Here is a 17,972-nt window from a genome sequence, read left to right as displayed (position 1 = left end):
TATATTGGTCATAGACGACGCTGTATTCGTACTAAATGGTGGTAAGTTACTCATGCTGTCTACTATGAACACCTGTGTAAAATAATCATTAAACTCATTAACTCTATCAATTTCATTTTCAATTATAATGCCCTTGCTATCCTGCAAATTAGTAATTTCAGGTTTTAGAGCTCTTTTGGAGTTGAAATATTGGAAGAAACTTTTATTGTCATCCTTAGCCTCGAATGAAATCTTCCCTTCTGCATTCATCTTGGAGAGTCTAATGTTATTTTTTAACTCAACCTGTAGACTTAGATACTCCTGCTTAGTTTTTAAATCATTAGTTAATTTCCATTTGTGGAAAAGAGCCCTTTTCCTCCTGACTTTTTCTTAATTTCCTTAGTAAACCACCTTGGTTGTAGTATCCTACAGTAGATTTAATTTTGCTGGAAACAGGTATGAAGTTCTCTTGCACTTGCAACAATATGCTTTTAATTAAGTCCCATGCCTCTTCAACCATTTTGCTATTTAACTCCATCCAGTTTACAGCTCCATCTAGTTTCAGTCTCATACCATTGAAGTTAGCCTTCCTAACATTGTATACTTTTGTTTTGGACTTTGCTCTTCGGACACTAAAATTAACCTAAAATTTAACCATGCTATGATCACTACTGTTCAGTGGTTGTAAAACCTCTAATTTTCCGATCCTATCCTGGTTATTAGAGAAAACAAGATCAATAAGGGCTTCTCCCCGGGCAAGACCCTTAACCCCCCAGCTCCCTGGGCGCCCCAAGGCCCTTAAGCCCCCAGCTCCCTGGGAGCCCCAAGGCCCTTAACCCCCCAGCTCCCTGGATGCCCCAACCGGAGACTGCCCTTTGCCGACAGCTTACTCTACAACGAGCAAGTTGAGGGAGACTTTAGGACAATTTTCCCACTGGGATCAATGAAAGTAGCATTTACATTGTATTTGGTATTATAAGTTATCTAGAGATGATTTGCAGGAGGATGTGTGTAGGTTTTATGGAAATACTAGGCCATTTTATATAAGGCACTTATTTTGCCATCCAGGGTGTGTCTTGGATCTAATCCCCTGTGGATTGCGAGGAATGGCTGCATATTGGAATGCCTGCTTTCACATACATGTATCCTATCTTGCATGCTTTGAGACACACACCCCATGTATACATTTGAGAGTGAAGCTTGGGCATTTATTTGACACCCCTGGAGCCTTATAGGGGGACAAGGACCTTACTCAAAGGCACGAGGGAGATGTGACTATTCTGCTGAAAATGGGTTTTGAATTAGCGACTAGGCACATCCCCACACCCTGAACCCTAAATAGCCAAACAAAATACAAGACATTTGGCATTTTTTTTTGATTGCATTCACATATTTTTATAAAACCAAGTATAAAATAGACAGGTCTGACCACAGATCTCACTATTCACCGTTTTTTGTGCACATTTATTCACATTCAGTTACTGGAATTGCACCATTTTCTGAACTTCACATAAATTTTTTAAGCTAAATATCAACATATATGTTACTTTTCTGGAGAACATCAAATGTTTTTATGATACTAGATGTTGGAAACAGGCCAAGCCAGAGCGAACGTGAAGAAACTGGCTGACCATGGCCCTCTGGTGGACATTAAATGCATTAAATGCACATAATGTATTTCAGTATTGGTTGCTTTGTTCTTCTTGTTATGCTGCATAATGTTGGCACATTATTACTATATAATCTAGTTCATGTAAAAGGGGAAGCACAGTGGCTTGTGCCCTTTGCTCATAGTCTGTGCAGAATTTAGATGTTTTCCCCTTGTTTGTGTTGTGATGTTCCTCTCGTAATAAATAACTCCTTAAGTGAACAATGCATGCTGGATGAGTGAATGTCAGTGAGCCTGTGATACTGGTATCCCACTCAGGGTGTCTCCCCTGCACACTGCACTGGATAACTGATTATGGAAGATGGATTGGTGATAGTGAGCCCTGTGATACTGGTATCCCACTCAGGGTGTCTCCCCTGTACACTGCGCTGGATAACTGATTATAGAAGATGGATTGGTGATAGTGAGCCATATGATACTGGTATCCCACTCAGGGTGTCTCCCCTGTACACTGCACTGCATAACTGATTATGGAAGATGGATTGGTGATAGTGAGCCCTGCGATACTGGTATCCCACTCAGGGTGTCTCCCCTGCACACTGCATTGGATAACTGATTATGGAAGATGGATTGGTGATAGTGAGCCCTGCGATACTGGTATCCCACTCAGGGTGTCTCCCCTGCACACTGCATTGGATAACTGATTATGGAAGATGGATTGGTGATAGTGAGCCCTGCGATACTGGTATCCCACTCAGGGTGTCTCCCCTATACACTTTATATTTTAGCAATCTCAAAGTGCTACAAAGTAAAAGAGTAGTGTAATAAAAATACTATCAAATAAAAAAGACTATACTGTAAAATACTAAATGTCTTTCTAAAAAGATTTTTTACCTTTATTTCACCTTTATTGTATTTCAAATATTTCATTACATCAAATTATTAAGTGTCCAGTTGCAAGCTGATATAGATTAAGATTAATACATCTATGAAACATAAATTCAATCACATTCTATAGTAAGTTAAACAAGATCAATCAAGAGAGATGATTTTTTAAGCAGGATTCCTCTCTTTTATTGAACGTTGGTGTTATACACAACAAAACTCTTTGGTTTCTGAAGTAAAACGGTGAACTTCTTGTGGCTACCTTGCAGAGGTTTTATTTCAGGGAAGCACAAACTGAAGACACACATGGATAAAAATTCATTAACACAACAACAAAAAACCCACCCAAATACTTTCTTCTTTATGAAATTTAACAATGAAATCAAGGGAAAAAATGTTCACATTCTTCTGATTAATGAAATTATTGTTCTCTGCCTTGGTAGAAGATTTGTTCTTTAAAAATTTTCTTCATTATCGCCCTGTTTTGTAAATAAGTTTAATTTCCATTTTTTTTGTTTTTGCCCTTCTTGCGTTTCCTTATATTTGCTTGCCTCCGGTGGTAAAAGTTCTTCTTTCTTGCTGACCTTTGATATAATCACTGCTTGCTCCTTCATAGCTTCAAGTGACTGAATTCGCTGCAAGAATCCAGGTTTGGCTTCTGCCTTTTCACAATATGCAACCACATCATAACTTTATAATATAAGCAGCAGTACAGTATCGAGGAATAAATGAAAGATGTGGCAGCCATAAGTTTTTATGTGGCTGACAACGGAAATTTCCTTGTCTTTTGAAATTCTATTTTTGCTCAAATATCACTCATGATTGCAATGTTTAAGGCTTTGTGAAGAAGGATGTGAAGGATTTCATTACCCTACCAACTTTATTTAGTCCTTCTTGTCTTTCTCTTTTTGCCTTATACATCCTTGCTTCGGGTGGTAAAAGTTCTTCTTTCTTGCTGACCTTTGATATAATCACTGCTTGCTCCTTCATAGCTTCAAGTGACTGAATTCGCTGCAGGAATCCAGGTTTGGCTTCTGCCTTTTCACTCTCAGTCAGCAGATCAATGTATTCTGGTGTGGAAAGTGGGTTGGGCTTTAATGCGATTTCATTTAGTCGAGCTAAAGACCTTTGCGATGTTTCAATCAGATCCAGTACTTGATCTTGAAGACACTGACTTTCCTCCTCTTGTTTTTTAATTATTTCTTCAGCTGTCAGTTTGGCACCAGATGCTTTCTCATACTTTGTTTTACGCTCTTCAGATGTTCTCTTCTCTTTCACCTTTTCATATTCCCATCTGTACTTCTGGTTAAAATGCACATTCCAGCGACATTTGCCAGCACACACTTTGCAGTTTCCTTGTGGATCCATGGCATCACAACGTGCCTTATCCTTATCATCTGAAATAGTACAAGGATAGTGGCAGGTGACAAAACACTGCTGACAGTTGGTTATATACTGTCCAGATCCTTTTATACTAACCTCAACTGGCTTTGTTATCTCTACTTTAAATTCAAAGTCTTTATTTGTATTGATTTCTGCTTCATGTTCTTGAATTACTTGCTGGGTCCTTCTGATTTCATCCAGTTTTGCTAAACCAGCTCGGATCTGTGGTTGCAGACCAGTGACTGCAGTTTCCAGCTCTTTGCATTCTTTGAGGACTTCTGTAGTTAGCCTCAAGCTCTTGGTTTTCATACATATTAATGAATCAAAAAAGTTCTTCATGCTCTTCATACTCATACTCCAGAACATCTTATCAAAATTTCCATTACCACTATCTTCATTTTCAGTGCTGTTTTTCATATTGACAGAAGTATAATTGTCTGCAAACAGTGCTGAATTGTTGAATTTGAAGTGAACAGGAATCCCGTTTTCTGTTTTAGGGCAAGGAACACCAGACATGTTTATGGCCTCTAGGACTGGGGGCTTCTGTCCATCTGCAAATGTCACAAGCATCTGGATATTATCTGCTATGTCTTTACCAAAAATGGAAAGGATGGAGTCAAACACATATTTCTGTGCGTGTGTTAGTCGTGCCAGTGAGGCCTGAGTTATGAAGCAGACGGCATCTATAGCGCTGATTCCTCTGTCGGAGGTGAAAAATGTCCGGATCTGTTCAGTGATTGCTCTGTCTCTCTCTATTCCCCTTGTGTCACCAAAACCGGGGGTGTCGATGATAGTGATGGAGTAGCTTGTTGTATATCCATCGTTATAATTAATTTCATAGGCAGTGACAACGGATGATTGACTCTCTGTATTTGAAGTCCCCTCATCAATTAATTTGAATCGGAAATCGTCTTCCCACTTAACACCCAAAATATAGTTGATCATTCCGTTTATTAGGGTTGATTTTCCTGCTCCAGTTGCCCCAATGACCATAATGGTTCGATGGTCCCTGATGTTCTTTTTGCCGAAAGCATATCTCTTGCATCCATCTAAGTTTGTGGGTATCTCCTGCAGCGGAACCTTGTACACAGAGGGGACCCCTTGGCTAAGACATTCACTCCTTTGTTTTATCTGTTCAGCTACTATTGTGGTTTCTGACAATGTTGAAATTGAGACTGTCAGAGTTTCTTTGCTTTGACCAGATTCGCCACAGTTGCATGTAATTCTAATATAATATGCTGTATCTGGCTGTAACCCAGTCATTTTATAGACCTCACCTTTACTAGTCTTTTTTTCCAGTCTTTCTTATTTTCATTTGTTTCAGCTCTGTATTCAACAGCATAGTTTTTAATGTTGACACCATGGCCAATTGAATCAGGTTTTGTCCAAGAAACTATAATGTCTTCTGAGCCTACATATGTTTGTTTTGGCTTCCCAGGAGGACTTGTGGGCAAAGTGTTAATGCTCTCAGCTTCACTGGTTAGACTGACAGCTGCTGGACACACTGCCTTGTATCTGACCCTGTAGCCTGTGTGGCGAAGCAGTCCAGACACAGTACATTCCAGGTTAGATTTGGAAACCTCAAAAAATTGCCAATCATCTGACTCATTAGCACAGTATTCAACCAGGTAGTGTGTGATTTCACTGGATCCATACTGGGGATGATTCAGCTTCATTGTCACACTGTCATGAGTGACGTCAGATGGATTTGGTCTTCCTGGTTTTGACGGAGGCTCAAAATGGTCACTTTGTTTCATCCCATCTGTGTAAAGGTAAATACTTGCCCCTTTGTGTTTATCGTTAGGTATGGATGCTGATATAAAGTGTGTTTTCTTGTTCTTGTTTGCCTTTGCGAAATCCATGAAGAGGATTGCTTGTTCGTCCATTTTCTCCAAAACTGCATCTGAGAGGTAAAACTCACTTGTCTCTACATCCTTCCCATCTTCCTCTGTTGGTTCTCTTAGCTTCGCAGTTGAAAGAGCCTTTAAGTGACACCGTAAGCAGGACAGATACGGCTCCTCCTCACCCAGTGATGTAAATGCAAAACACACTACATGCTTATCTCTATTTTTTAAAATTTCACTTTGAAGCTCACTCTTTGATGCCAGAAATTTTGTGTCTTCCATCATATCAGTGTATGTTTTGAGCAGGTTGATTTCTTGCTCTTTGCAGTCCAGCCATTCCTTAAGTTTATTGCTATTGAAAGGAGACTGTTCCTTCTTTGTTAGGATGTTTGCAAGCACACATTCCTCTGTTCCACCTCCACGAATTGATGGTAAAATGCTTGACAAAGATCTCTGAAACACTGATTTGTACTCCAAGCACATGTCCTTGAAGGATTTTACCTTTCGTCCAATTTCAGGAAAGTGTGAAACAACCTTTCGTGTCATAATATCATTACATTGCATTTCTATTTCACTGAAGTCCTCTATCACGGTCTGTGTTTCATTTATTAATCTGACACTGATCTGACACACTAATCTGGCAGCAGAAGAATCTAAGATTTCCAGGGGGAGTAACCACACCCTGACTGGCACAGCGTTTTTCCCCTTTTCACCGAGCAGACCTGGAAGTGTTCTGTATGTTTTTACAGCATCCTGGAAGGAAACAGGGGTCTGTTTGAGAGCAAAATCCCCATAGAATTTACAAGACAACTTTTTCTCTGTAGCTCTGTCAGTGTTTGTCAGCTCTAAGGAAGCCTCCCCTTCTATTGACAATATTGGCATTTTCTTTATCATCACATGCAGGTTCCCCTTAATGTTTTGCTGGTCCTCGGTTTCTGAAACTTCTCGATCAAAAACAAAAAATGCCTGAGCACCGTACAGCACTGCTGTTACCACGTGTGTCGCTATTCCCTTCTCAAACACATATGGGTGTTTAACATTTCCTCGTCCAAGGTGACTCATAGACAGCTGCATGAACTTTGTAGTTGTTTTATACTTCAACGTGACACGTGCCTGTTTTTTTCAAGCCTTTTTGTCCTTAAAATACTTGGCAGATCCATCAACCTCAACCAGTCCCCCTACGAAACTCGCTTTTAGTGAAGCATCAACATCCAGAGCACATGCCTTATCCTCTACAGAATCAGATGCAATGACATCAAATTCTGTGTTGTGCTGAATTCTTTCATCTGAGTCTCTTTTAAGGTCTTCAAGATCCCACATTGTAATTCCTGCATGGGAAAATAATCATGGAAGTGGTTTATATAATGTAACGTGGGAGCCAAGAATAGATTTTTCATTAAATTAAGCTAAACTCATACTTTTTTCCACAGTTACTTTCTGTATTATCTTATGAAGCAAATAAAGCACATAAACAAGGATTATTTGTTTCTCTGGGGGGGATTCCAAGAAAGTAGCTAAAGAAAGCCAGACTCAAACTAGTGTCATCTCTAGCCTCATGTCGTTTTACTAACGCAGTTCAGCTTTAACTAATCAAGGCTCACACAAGACAGACTTGCATAGTCTCACTTAGTGCACACACCCGAGATATTTAAGAAGCCCAGATGAATGGATGAATGATAGATCGATCAAATGAATCGGAAAGCATGTAAAACGAGAGCGGCGTTTCTTTCCATGCAGAACCGATGCTGCTGATGGAGCTGTATTAAGATTCCAAAGGTGTAATCGCTAAAAAGCAATACTGTGGCCATAAATACTGGCAGGGAGTTGGCTTGGCAATAAATTGCAGACAGACTAATTGCGTAAGTTACGTAAATGTTACAAGTGCTTAGTATAGTGGCATGGTGGTACGGTGGTTTATGCTGCCGCATTACACCACAAAAGTTCCTGGTTGGATCCCCATAGCCAATGGGGCTCCTTCTGGGTTAAGTTCACATGTCATTCCTACTGTATGATGTTATTCTGTATTATTTGCTCTCCATAAAATACTTTCAGTCGCATCTGTGTGAAATGTTCTGCACAAATAACCGTATCTTGTCTTTCCTATTTTACCAATAAACTTTCAAAGTACACAGTGACTAAACAAAATATAAAAATATCTTCCAGTTCATATTATTTTGACCGATTTTTTTTTTCAGTTGCAGTCATTGCATCTCATGTTTGACCTTTGTAATATTGTGACGCTTTTATTTAACTTATTTTGGAATTAATTGGAATGTTGAGACGTGATTTTATAGGCTTTATTATATTTATTATATGACGTGAGTAGTGAGAGCGCAGAATTTCGTCCAACGGAACGATCTTTTGAGAATCTGTTTCCACACATCGGAAGTTCTTTGAGACAACGCTCAACTAAGCGAGATAGTTAACCTGGTCCGGAGCAGACTTGTTCACTCACCTAAGTTACCATAGTAGCTCAGCAAGGATTCATTTAAGACACGTTGATGGAATGGAACTCCCACTTAAATTAGCCAGACTTGTCGAAATAAGTCAGAATTTCCCTTAATCCTGCTTGGTCTCAGATAACTGCCTGCTACAGTCTCTAAATTGTGGATCCATGTGTTCTGACCTCATTTTCCCACATTTGGCAGCTAGGCTATTTAGCAAAGTCATGATTCATTTTTAGAAGCCGCTTACCCTATTCAGGATCACCAGGGGTCCAGAGCCAATAGGCACAAGGCAGGGGACAACAACCCATTGCAGGGCACACTCACACACCATGGTAACTCAAATTATATTAGAATGTTTTAGTGCATGGGGGGAAACCAGAGTTCCCAAACGAAACACCACAATGATACTGGGAGAAAATGCAAACTCCCCACACATGGAGTCCAGGCAGAGACTTAATCCCAGATCCATGAGGCGGAAGGTAATAATGCTAACCACTGCACCATCATGCCACCCCAGTCAGGAAGCCGATGGTGCCAATACATGCATTTGCCATAAATTATTTTAATAAACACAGATCACTAGTAATATTCCTTACTGTCTTTAAAATAAGGATAATTTAATTTGTCTTGTTCATAGGATAGGATAGGATAGTACTTTATTGATCCCACAGTGGGGAAATTTGCGTGTTAAAGCAGCTCCAGACAGCTAGTAAGAAAGGATTTTACAAGAGTAAAAGAATATAAAAATACAAGAATAAGAATATAAATAAAAAATAATATGAAAAGAAAGAGCACTAGTCCAATATAAGTAAATAATGCCTATGTGCACCCATACACCGTGTGAGATATGGGTAGTGGGTTGTGGAAAGTGCAAGTAGTAATAAATATCAACTCTATAACTACTATATCTACAATTAACTACTGAGGTAGTGCTGGGTATTGGCATGTACATATATACACTCGTTCTATTCACCTACATCCATACATACATACATACATCGAAACATTATATACAGATATGCCTCTACATATACATAAACTGTAATTTCATGTATGAAATTATGACCAACTTGCTACATCTTCTAAGTTGCTGTGAGGGTATATATACATGAAATTGTTTGTGCGACACTTTTATCCAAAACAATTTATAATTATTAGAGGTTTGCAATTTGGGACAGGTGATATATCAATAAAATATTGCATCTTTTAATTTTCATATTTTAATGAAATTGTGAGCATCGACATATACCCTAAACACTTGTTTTCTTGCACAATTAACAGTTATAGTGCATTATTTTTGCACAAATTCCATTAAGTTATGAGCCTGTTGACATAATTTATCACTATACCCTTCTCTATAACTGTTAGTAAAACAATTTAGTCGTCAGAATCAGGAAAACTCAAAACCACATGTCATACTTTACTGTGTCCTATAAATTAATTTTAGAAAATTGTGATACATATTGATACTTGAAAAAAAAAAGAAAAATAAACAGTTCTGTCGGTGTTTTCTAGTGTTACGTCCTACGATAAAAAAGTTTTTTTTTCTATGATTTATTTATTAAAATTAAATTTGCAGTCTTTTAATTTTTTTTATGTTATTCCATATTGGGAATCTGTTTAAAGGCAATTCTAAGAGAACTTTAAGCAAAAATCGAACATTGAAGTAATGAAATTATGACATGAATTGTATTGTGATAATTATCAGTACTGGGGGTGGCATGGTGGTGCAGTGGTTAGCACTGTTGCCTCACACCTCTGGGACCCGGGTGTGAGTGTGCCCTGCGATGGGCTGGCCCCCCATCCTGGGTTGTGCCCTGCCTCGTGCCCATAGCTTCTGCGATAGGCTCCGGACCCCCCGCGACCCAGTAGGATAAGCAGTTTTGAAAATGGATGGATGGATGGATAATTATTAGTACTTAATATGAAAAAAATTACCATCATATTTGCAGTTCATGTCTGTTCTCTGGGGTGTGAAATTATGCTCTGTGTATTGTTAGTACAATGCTGCGATTGTTGAGCTGCAGGAGCTAAGCTACCCTCAGAGGTAGGGTATCATGTACACTTAGTGGATCCTCTTAACAGCATGGATTAAACTCTTTAAAACATGTGGTCTCTCGTTGAAAACTCTACCCTAGAGTTGCAGCTCTATGCAATCTGGTAAAGAACGAGAAACAGCTGTTTGATTTAGCGACTTACCTGGAATGAGACAATCATTACGGCAATCATACAGCATCCCCAGCTGGAAGGGTCTTCCGAGAGCTGCCACCTCCAGGGGCGTCTGTGAGTCAGTTTCCATGATTTGAGTCTAAAATCTAAAAATGTAGGTGTATATGCTATGATTAATTCATAATTCTGTTAATGTCATAAATTACATAAAATACTAAATTATATCGTTTAAAATTAATTACGCTGAATCGAGCTTTGGAGACATATGAGCAACATTTAGGAAAATAAAAAGTCTTTTTTAAATTGTATTGATAACTGCTTGAACCCAGGTCTCAGAGATGTGCACAACAGTACTAACCACTACACCACAGTGCCGCCCCCATCATCATCATCATCATCCATCCATTTTCTACCGCTTATCTGTTGTCGAGTTTCAGGGGCACCAATCTAAACAGAGATGCCCAGGCCTCCCTCTCCCCAGCCACCTCCTCCAGGGGGAATACCCAGACGTTCCCAGGCCAGCCAGGAGGTATAATCTCTCCAGTGTGTCCTGGGTCTGCCCCAGGGCCTCCTCCCATTTGAACATGCCCAAAACAACTCCCCAGGGAGCCGTGCAGGAGGCATCCTAGATATCTGCCTGAACCAGCTTAACTGGCTCCTTTCGACGCGGAGGAGCAGCGACTCTCTTTAGAGACCCTCCCGAATGTCTGAGCTTCTCACGCTATCTAAGGCTGAGCCCAGACATCCTGCAGAGAAAACTCATTTCTGCCACTAGTATCCGTGAGCTCATTCATTCGGTCATTACGGGAGCACAACAGAGCAGAAATTTAGGGGGGGGCATTGCCCACCCCTGCCCAGTTCTAGATCCAGCCATGCTGGAACTTCCACGTAACTTCTAAATGAGAGCTGGTACTTGTGGTCAACCAATCAGCAAGGGTGTTTTTCCACCGCACCAGGTACTATACTTTCGGTACTTCCATAAAGTGCGATATTTCTTTTGTGTCGGTTTTTCACTGGCGTAAAAACTTCTACCGGCGCCAAATGAGATCATCAGTGACCGGCCATGACTGACATCATCACAAAGCGCGGTGCGGTATTTCTTTCGCTGCATTTAAACATGTTAATATGATCCTTCACTTTCCTGTAGTCCTGCTTAAGTTTTTTTATTTTCAAGCGGCATTGTTCGGTGTTTCGCGTGTGCCAAATTTCTTCCAAGCGGCTTGCTATTACGGCAAATACTTTTTTATTTCGAGTCGTGCCATCCAAATCCAGCTGGATCTGTTCATCTGACCATAAGGCGATTAAAGCCTGTGTTTGTCCATCCTTCCATTTTACTTTTTTAATTTTTGTTTCTACCGCTTTTTATTTAGTTTCTCGCTGTTCGCTGTGTGCTTCAAAAGATGCCGGTAGTATTTTGTGTTTTAGCGGCAGGCTATTTGCATAACCAGTCGACAGCAAATACGTTTGCCATTCCCACCCCAAAGTATCGAAGTACCAAAGAAGTACCCCAGCTGGTTTGGTACTTTTAGTACTGGAACTTTCAGTACTGGTACTCAACCGGAAGTCAATGGAAAAGCGTAAAGTACTGTACCAAAAGTACCGTACTTTGTGGCGTGGAAAAGCGCCCCAAGTTATCGCCGCAAGCACCTACCCAATAGTTTGTGGTCGAACGAAAAGTAGGGACTAAAAGGGGTTCTTCCAAGGAACTAGTCAGACTGAGTTCCTGTGGTGGGAACACGACAAAGTTTCTGCTTCCAAAAAAAGTTTTTTTAAGTGGGAAAGCACTCAATAATTGCAGATTTGTTACAAAAAAAAGAGTCATTTAATTGGGTGAACCAAAGGAAAAATTATTACATTATTAGCAGTTATTATATTACGGGTAGTTATTACATTATTGGCTGCTACAGGGGCTACTCCACAAAGCAAGTTTATACAATTATACAGATAACTATAAAAGTTTCTTCAAAGTGTCTTGTCAGGTTCCTGATTCCTGGCCACATATCAAAGTCCATGGTCCACTGGTCCTTTGGGAAGTTCTATGGACCCCTGTCAAGTCCAGCTGCTTTTAATTTAAGAAGATAATCATTTGGTTCCCCAAAGAAAATAAGCCATGTTGCAGTACTGGGGTTTCCTCTATCATTAATAACATTTTTGTAAACCGAAAAAACGAAATAATTAAAATAACTGAACAGGTCGTCTAGGAATATTTAACTTATTTTTCGAGTCTCCTTTTCACAGTAAAAGCTAATTGAGGCCTTTTTTCGATAGGTTGTAAACCCTATGAGAGCAAACATACATCAATTTCAGCTTAATAATAACACCGAAAACGAATTAAATTGTTTTAGCGGTCTCATACATTTTTATAACCTTTGCCATTACAGCGCGCGGCGACTTGCGTTTGCATTTTGAACCGGAACCATCGGACTTTATACTACGGGACCGTTGAATGATTGAATCTGATTGGCTGACGAACGTTCTGAGGTGTGCAATTATTTTCAGATAAACGCACGGCGAACGTAGTTCCAGGTAGCTCTCTTGACCGCATTACAGTTCCATATCACTTCGCATAGTTAACTGTAATAACGGAAATTAGCATACAGTACCTATACAGCACACAGGACTAACAAAAACAACAACATGACAGACGATTTTCCGAAAGTAAATTTTAATATGTACGGTGAATATGAAACTTTCAACAACTGGGCTGCAGCAGTATTAGTTAGCCTAGTGTACCAACTTAAAGGCTACACATGACATTTCTCACTAGCGAGGTAATAACAGCGCTGCATCTTAAAGCAGACTTACAGTTTAGAGACGGTGCTTCAGAACACTGTTGAGGGACACACAGAGGTAGCCTAATTCATACAAGCTCCCTCTCTCTCTCTCTGTTTCTCTTTCTCTGTGTCTCTGTCTCTATCGCTCTCTTTCTAATAACTTCATTATTAACTGCATTAGTCTGCTATCAACGGCTCAAGCCTCCATTGCCAGCTTTAAAATGACGTTTCGGAACTAGCAAAAGAGTCGTTGGATGAGATGCGGAAGAAATAATCCTACTCACAATAGCGATTTAAGTAGAAAAACCGGACGAATCCCTTGAAGTATATCATCTGATCGATGTCTTGAGGTGTGGCAACCGTAGTATAAGCGGAATAATTGACTCCGGACCGTTGAATTATTAGAAAATAATGCACACCCGAGGTGTAACGGCCACTGTAACCAATGTCACTGGAATGTGCATTTTAACCAGAAGTACAGATGGGAATATAAAAAGGTGAAAGAAATGAGAACATCTGAAGAGCTTAAAGCGAAGTATGAGGAAGCATCTGGTGCCAAACTGACAGCTCAGGAAATAATTAAGACAAGAGGATGAAGTTTAGTATCTTCAAGATGAAATACTGGAAACGATACTAAGGTATTCACATCGGTATTTGATATGAATAGGAAAGAATTGGCTATGAAGATGCAAATTCTACACGCAGAGAGCCAATGGCAGAAGCCACTGTGCTTCCTTGGTTATATGAACTATTTTTTGTAAGGAAAAGTGCTGAGGATGCTGCAGGAAAAGAAAATAAAACATTCAGGCAACTCAATTAAATGCATTTATATCATTGTCCACTGAAGGGCCTCAGCCAACCAGTATCTCCAGAGGTCCTCTGCATGGCCTGTGAGTCACAGCTAACCCTGTGGAGACCCCTACTCTCTACCAGAAAAGAAATTAATACATTTGTAGGTATTTAGTTTTCATGTAAAATTCTGAAAAATTTTAAATATACAATGAGAGCAGCCGAATTTTTTCAATCTTCCCAGAAGTCTCTTTAAAGCATGAAAATAAATGTGTACGAACATATATATTTTCACCAAGTAGTGTGATTCCCTGCCCTTTGCACAATACACAGTTTGCGTTTTCCATCCATTGATTAAAAAAGACATTAATTGCTACATTTCTTCATTAAATTTCTAATCCCAGAATTGTTCAAGTTACACTGTTACAATATTTCTTGATTGCTTTGGAGCATTTCTCAAATGACAAAATAAATGATGCAGTTTCCCATTGTAATAATTTTATATGTATGTGATCATCGTGTTAGTCGCCACATGCGAAACAGTTAACAAAACGTTCAAAATGATTTTAAAGTATGTTCCAGAAATTGCAGTGACATGGCATTGTTGGTTACGACACTACGCAATTTTGTTGTTCCTGTATTACCGTTTTACTGTTTTGATGTCACACGGTGCTGTCTGACTTATTTGTTTGCTATTGTGCGGTTCCTTGAGATCTGAAAAATACATGCGAGTGCTTTCTTTCAACAGTCCACTGTACTTACTGTAATATGGAGCTTTGCATAATTGACACTGGTGTCTTTGAAATGAATAGGTTCCAGTTTGCCAGTGAAAAATTATCAGTCAGTGACAGTGAGAAAGTGGGAACTTGACTATCAGTCAGTATTGTTGAGCATTTCCGCTCTCGTGGTTAAAACGATGCTGATTGTACTTTTCATTTTGGTGATACTGACTAATTCATTGATGGAATTATTTGCTTTTAAGACATGAGTTAATTGTTTTGGGAAAGTTACAGTCTCTTGCAGCTAAACCGTAGTGTTGTGCTATGTGCATGAACTGTTTTGAGAAATTCTCTTATAATCTTGGAAATGTTAAACATGTTTCATGAAATGTACCAAAGCAATCAAAGAACCTGGAAAGATTCTGAAGCTCAGAGAATGGTCTGCAGCTGAAAGAGGCTCCTCAGCCATGAGCTTCAACCTTCCACATGGTAGATGGTCCTTAATGGGCCATCGGACCAGGCATGGGCCGCTTATGAGATTCTGACAGTATGATAACCTTAAGCAAAAACATCACGGTTTCATAGTATTGCGATTACAGAACAAAATGTGTTATTCTGAAATGTCTGGATAAAAAAACAGCAACTCTTTTTCCACTGAACACAATTCCTTTTATTTTAAAACAACAAATACCATAATATTTGCATAACTGTACTGCCATTTATGGTCAGCAGGGGGTGCTGGGTGTGCGATCTCCTGAAGTCAATGACGATCTCCTTTGTTTTGTTCACGTTTAAGAGGAGATTGTAGACCTGTTGGTTCACCTCATTCCCGTAGTTACGCTCATCGTTGCTGTTGATGAGATGCACCACTGTGGTGTCCTGCACAAACTTGAAGCGGTTGGTCCTGTAGTTTGCTGTGCAGTCATGGATCAGCAAGGTGAAGAATATGGGACTGAGCAAACATCCTTGGGCTGCCCCCATGCTCAGTGTGATAGCACCAGATTATTTTAGCTGACCTGAACCACTTGTGATCTCTCAGTAAGGAAGTCCAGCAGCCAATTACAGAGCGAGGTGTTGATCTGCTGGCCCGATACGCAAATTGAAAAGGATCCAGGGCAGGAGGAAGGATGGATTTAATGTGCTGCAGGGTTAGCCTTTCATGATAATGGAGGTCAGTGCGATAGGGCGGTAGTCACTGAAGCATGATGGAGATCTCTGCTTTGGTACGGGTATGACAGTGGTGACATCTGGGGACAACAGCCAGACCCAGGGTGTCATATCATCAATGTATTTGCTGATGTAGGCGGTGACTGTCTCTGTGTGTACCTGGAGATTGGCTTGTTGGTTGTAAGTGGCTGCCTGCTTGATCATGTCCCAGTCTGTGGTGCTAAAGCAGCCTTGTAGTGCCGAGGTGGCGCCTTCCAGAAACATCCATACCTGCCTCAGAAGTGGTCTTGCGGTGGCCCAGGGTGTAGGACCCCCACTGCCCAATAACTATTTTTGTACTGAGTCTTTAGTTACTCCCCTTAACCCTTTCACGCAGCACAATGCTACGAACACACCCTTAGGATCTCCTGGGGCAACGACACAACGGGGCAAACACAGACAGGGGGAGCTTGGCACAGATTTATTTGGGGCTCGGTTACAGATAGTCCAGACTCCCAGGCAACAACCACCTCCCTCCCACCAACAGGTAAATCACACCACCACTACCAGTGTTATTTCTCATTCCCCAACACTACTCAAAAAAACCCCACAGCACTCACACCCCCCCCCCCCCCCCCCAATATCCACTACAACTAGTTACACCGTGGCACAGCATACAGCACCCTTATGTACAGCACACTTATGCAGCGGGGAGAGGAAGTCAGTTCACATAGGAGAGGACAAAACCTAAAAGGGTGACCTTCAAAGGTCCCCCTTTATAAACCTCAACCCCAAACAAAACAACCAACCTATAATAATAATAATAAGAAGAAGAAGAAGAAGAAGAAACAAAATGAAAAAATAAACTAAAGAGCTCCTCCTCGAGGCAGTTGGAGGCAGAAGGAGTTCAGGGCCCAAAGGTGATATCACTTTGGCAGTGTTGGGATTTGACCAAATCATATATTAATCTTTGTGAAATATAGGAGATGCCTGTACTTTATATTTAGACTTTATCTGTATAATTAGTCAGGCATTCTTTATCAAGATTCAAGAGGTTTATTCATCACATACAGTACAACCTGCGGTGAAATGTATCTCTGAGTCACCCTACTTGGCTGTGCAAAAATAGAAGGGAAAAAATGTGAAAAGTAAATCTTTAAAGATGCAAGCATGTGGTCCCCAAATGAATATCCAGGTGAAGGTGGGAGGGTATTTTAAGGCTTAGGCTATATAAAAAATATGTATGGTCTTTATCGCGGATGGGTCTGGAACGCGACTTCCGCGATAGGCGGAGGATCACTGTATTGGGAGGTATAAATGAGAGAGAATGAACAGTCAAATGAAAATTAACCTGGGAAGGGGGGGTGGGGGTTGGGGGTACTAGTGGTTACAGCAATATTAATAAAACTTGCAACTACAGTGATACCTTGGAACACGAACTTAATTTATTCCAGAAGGCTGGTCGAGTTGCGATTTGGTTGAAGTCCAAGTTAAATTTCCCCATAAGAAATAAAAAAATTAATTTAATCTGTTTAATCCATATATCTACATATGATTGCCTATTTAAACGTATCTACCTACCTAATAATAAAAAAACATTAACAATTCATATAAAACTAATACCCACATGAAAAAGCACACATACAAAAGCAATAAACATGAAATAAATGACAATCCCACACTCTGAAGAGAGAGCAGACACACATGCACCACCTTCAAGTCTCGCTATAATTTCCTTTTTAAGTTCTACACTTCTACACTCTCACTACTTTCCTCTTTGGTTCGCTGCTATTGCTGCTCACTTTCTTAGGGGCCATGATTACTGCATCACTAAATCTACTGTAAATAAAGCACAAAAAAATCACACTAAGCACAGCTTTCGCACGTCAAACTTGAGAGGTACGGCGAGACTGAGAGCGATTCACAGGAACCAGCATCCCAGTAGGCCCTGCTGCCTTTTTTGTAGCCCATCAGAAACGCATCTCGATCCGTACAGTACATGATTTAGCGGACCTGTTTCTTTTTTGTCGCGTTCCGAGTTTTTGGTCAACCTGTTTCTTGACAGACTCATTCAAGGTTCAAATAGGTTTAGTTGGACACGTCTTGACTCATGGAAATTTTAGCAGGAACGGTCAAGTCCCAAGATTTCATTTGAGGTACAAGTTGAAAAAAATTTGACCGACATATTTGATGTCCGAGTTGAGTTAAGAGGCGTTCGAGTTCTAAGG

At 40.2% G+C, this 17,972-nt stretch overlaps 1 protein-coding gene and 1 pseudogene across 1 annotated transcript in view; one reads left to right on the top strand and one right to left on the bottom strand.

Moving 5' to 3' along the window:
• LOC125704464 (stonustoxin subunit alpha-like) overlaps positions 1–17,972 on the top strand; it is a 302,833-nt gene that overhangs the window by 27,877 nt on the left and 256,984 nt on the right. The gene's annotated exons all lie outside the window — the stretch shown is intronic.
• Positions 2,748–10,533, bottom strand: LOC125705197 (stonustoxin subunit alpha-like; annotated as a pseudogene).

This window comes from Brienomyrus brachyistius, chromosome 12 (assembly GCF_023856365.1).
Source record: "Brienomyrus brachyistius isolate T26 chromosome 12, BBRACH_0.4, whole genome shotgun sequence".
NCBI lineage: Eukaryota > Metazoa > Chordata > Actinopteri > Osteoglossiformes > Mormyridae > Brienomyrus > Brienomyrus brachyistius.
The sequence above is the reverse complement of the archived record's forward strand: the minus strand, read 5'-3'. Positions and strand labels throughout refer to the sequence as shown.